Source organism: Silene latifolia, chromosome 2, assembly GCF_048544455.1.
Source record: "Silene latifolia isolate original U9 population chromosome 2, ASM4854445v1, whole genome shotgun sequence".
In the NCBI taxonomy this organism is placed as follows: Eukaryota; Viridiplantae; Streptophyta; class Magnoliopsida; order Caryophyllales; family Caryophyllaceae; genus Silene; species Silene latifolia.
The window spans coordinates 171,352,634-171,356,442 of record NC_133527.1 but is presented as its reverse complement, the minus strand read 5'-3'; the positions used below and the strand labels follow the sequence as shown (position 1 = coordinate 171,356,442).

Here is a 3,809-nt window from a genome sequence, read left to right as displayed (position 1 = left end):
TGAATATGTTATTCATATGTTGTATTGATGTTGGAAAATGGTGTTGGTATTCACCCATGTTGTTCATATGAGATAATGAGTCCACATAAAATATGAACTGAATGTGGTTTGAATGTCAGATGTCATATTGAGTTGTCATGGGTGTTATTGAGTAAATATATTGATGTAGAGCGTCGTTGGGGCTCTCAATCAAACACATTTATATTTCTCAACAAACAACTAGTTAGTGGTTAAGTCGAGGTCGATCTAGGGGATGGTGTGCTTTGCGTTCTGATATAGGATTCTTTTGCACCCTTTTTCCTTCTAATTCCATGCTTTCCGACTCCATTTGAGTCGGTTTTGTGCTTCCTCTCTCGAATTTCGTGTCCCAATTCCCTTTACTATTACGTTGTAGCCTCCTTGCAGAAATTGAGGCGGGAATGGGTGATATGAAGCAAGGAAGACGGGTTTACTAAGCTTTGCATGGAAGGAGATGGGAATTATGCTGAGAGGTAATCCCAGCCGGTAGGCCGGCAGCCGGTCAGCCGGCTGGGGATGCGCGTATACACAGCTGAAGAAGAAATCAAGCAAGGGGCATTCCCAGCCGGTGGCCCGGCAGCCGGTCAGCCGGCTGGGAAAACATACAAGCTGAATTCACAAGTTTTTGAAGGAAGTTCCAGGAACTTCCCAGCCGGTCAGATGACCGACAGCCGGCCAGCCGGCTGGGAGTTCCCCCAAACCCAAAAGTCAAGATTCAAAGTCAAACGTGTCCCCAGCCGGTTAGTGACCGGCAGCCGGTTGACCGGCCAAGCATACCTGATGACTCCCAAGATTTATTTCAACTTCCAGGGATCTCCCAGCCGGCCAGAAGACCGGCAGCCGGTTGACCGGCCGGGAGTTCAGACTCGTGTTTTCAAGACCATTTCAAATCCTACCCTAATCCCGGTGGAAACTATATATACCCCCTCCCCTAACCATTTTGTACACACTCTCCCAGATCTGAAATTATTTCCTTTTCCAAGCTTAAAACTTTGTTAATCATTTGTTAATCATTCCTTAATTAGACAAGTTATTCAATTAGTTAGTAATTGAAATTGGGTTGTAAGAAGATTGAAGGTTCCTCCTTCTTTATTTTTCTATCCTAATTCCTTTTCTTGCTATTAAGTTGGTATTATTTCTCTCCCTACTTTCATTAGTTTACATTTGTTTTTCCTTTAAGTTGGTTTGGTTGTTTATGTTAAATTTGCATCTTTGTTGTTTGATGGTTGTTGTTTTCTTTATTGTCCATCTTTTCATTGTTCATCCTAGTTGTTTGCACCCAAAGGTTCAATCTTTGAGTTGATTGTGTTAAAGATTGTGTCTTTTAGTTTACTCATCGTTGTTGTTAGATTAAATCATCTTTATTCATAATTATTATTGCATTGTTGCATGCTTAGAAGTAGAATTCATCCTTCCACCATGTTTATGCTTAAAGACTCCATCTTTATTGTTTATCTTGCCTTTAGAAACATGATGAGTGAGTAGTTACCCTTCTAGGGTTTAGGGGGAGCCTAAATAGGATTAGTGGGCATGGTTAGTTGATAAGTTTTGAGTCTTTGGTGTAGGAATTTGTCTTTCTTAACATTGCATACAAGGTGTTTGACGAATTGTGTGAGTGAAAGCTTGTGTCTTTTTGTCTTAGTAACTTAATTCCTCCTTTGAATAAAAATTTGTTGGTGGTCTTGTTGCATGTTTTGAAATAGTTGTTGCTCAACGAAAGTTGGTAACCGCCTCTAGGGCGAACCCTCACCTTAGACTATTTTATCGACTTGTCGCCCCTAGTTCATTTAGGTGACCCCGAAGACCCTAGTCTCTTAATCAATCGTATTCATCTTCATTCAATCGTTTATTTAGTTGCTCTATTAGTTAAAATCGAAACCCTTTCCTTCATTGTTGACTAGACTTGACTCTTAGTTGGACTTAGTAGAAACCCCCACCGTCTTCGTGTTCGACCCCGACTAAATACTACATTTAATTGGGTTTTTATATATTGTTTTGATAGAGGGAAGATACGACAAATCCTTACTTATCAAGAGGCGCCGTTGCCGGGGATGGCGTTAGGTTATGCTTAGTTTTTGCTCAGAGTCTTTGCTTTAGTCTTATCTCAATTGTTAGTTTGTTTTAGTAGTTGTGTGTTCTTTGTAGAGTGTGTGATTTCTTGCCTTCCCCTAGTGTGTAAAAACACTAGGAGACTAACGATTTGTCAAGTGCATGCCTAGAAGGAACCACCAAGCTCTTCTCTTCAACTCCGACCCCGAAAGGCTTTTTAGAACCTTGAGGACAAGGACCCTTGAGAGAGTTAGGAATAGTTCCCCTCAAGCAAACTTGGACCAACCAAATTCACACATCCCACAAAATATTGATACCACAACCACACTTCAACCAAACCTCACAATTGAGACTCTACTAGAAAACCCATTTCAGAACTTCCCTAATTATAATAGCCCACCTCAAACACCACCATATCAAATACCAAATCCACCACCACAAATGGCTCTTAGAGATCATAACCGGCCTAACCATAATGATTCATGTAACCCTATCAATTTTGGCACCTTGGCCCCAAACAACTTTGAAATGCATCCCGCCCAAGTCGGGTTAATTGAGAAAGACTTGTTCGGGGGGCATATTGAAGAGGATGCCCATGCTCATCTCCGGAAGTTTAAGAGGAAAGTTTCAATGATGAAGAAGAATGGGGTGTCCGAAGACACCTTGAGAATGATGTTGTTTCCATTTTTATTGACGGGCAAAGCGGACCGATGGTTGAACATTCACCCACCAGATACTTTCACTACTTGGGATGCTTTGGCTAAAGCATTCATGGCCAAGTATTACCCTTCCTCAAAGACCACGATGCTCCGTAATGAGATTCATACGTTTCGACAAGAGGATGGGGAGTCTTTGGGTGAAGCTTGGGACCGTTATCAAGACTTGATAGCGAGTTGCCCCCACCATGGAATACCGGAATGGTACATCACTCAAACATTCTTCCAAACTTTGCTACCAAGGACTAAGGAGATGGTAAATGCCTCCGCGGGGGGAGGATTTGATCACTTGAGTGATGAAGAGGGCACGACATTGATCAAGAAAATGGTAGATTCGGAGGCAAACTATGGTTCTAGAGGAAACATGCTAAGAAGGAATGGGAAGTTTCCTAAGGAAAACGCCTCCAACTCCGAGACAAATGCCAAGCCCGACTTACTCACAAAACAATTTGAGAAGTTTTCAATAAATCAAGTGAACCAAGCCGCAACCTCATATGGGGCACCCATGGAAGAAGTGGCTCAAGTCGCAAGTTGTGAACTTTGTGGAGGAAGTGGTCATACTTATGACTTGTGTGGCAACAATTACAATGGGTCTATGAAGAGAATGTTCAAGAGGTTAACGCTTTTCAAGCCTTTAACAACAATTCAAGACCCACAAGACCACCTTACAACAACCCAAACGTCTACAATCCAAATACCAATTTCTACCACCCCGGTTTGAGGAACCACCCCAACTTTAGTTACAAAAGCACCAATGTTCAAAACCCACAACACCTTCAACCACAAGCCCCAACCAACCCACCCGGTTTTGCTCAACAAAGGGGAATATTCCCTAACCCAAGACCTAATCCCGGGAATCAAAACCAATGGCAAAACAACAATCAAAATCAAAATTATGGGAACCAAGCACAAGGATACCAAGATTTTGGTGGAAATCAAGGCAACCAAGGGTTTTACCAAGGGAATCAAGTGAATCAAGCAAACCAAGGATTTGGGCAAGGGTATGTTCAAGGGTTTCAAGAACAA

At 42.1% G+C, this 3,809-nt stretch overlaps 1 non-coding gene across 1 annotated transcript; it reads right to left on the bottom strand.

Annotated features, from left to right (window-relative positions):
- Positions 1 to 2,871: 2,871 nt before the first annotated feature.
- Positions 2,872 to 2,978, bottom strand: LOC141644870 (small nucleolar RNA R71). Its single transcript, XR_012544473.1, has one exon. It is a non-coding gene; the product is annotated as a small nucleolar RNA R71 (small nucleolar RNA).
- Positions 2,979 to 3,809: the final 831 nt, after the last annotated feature.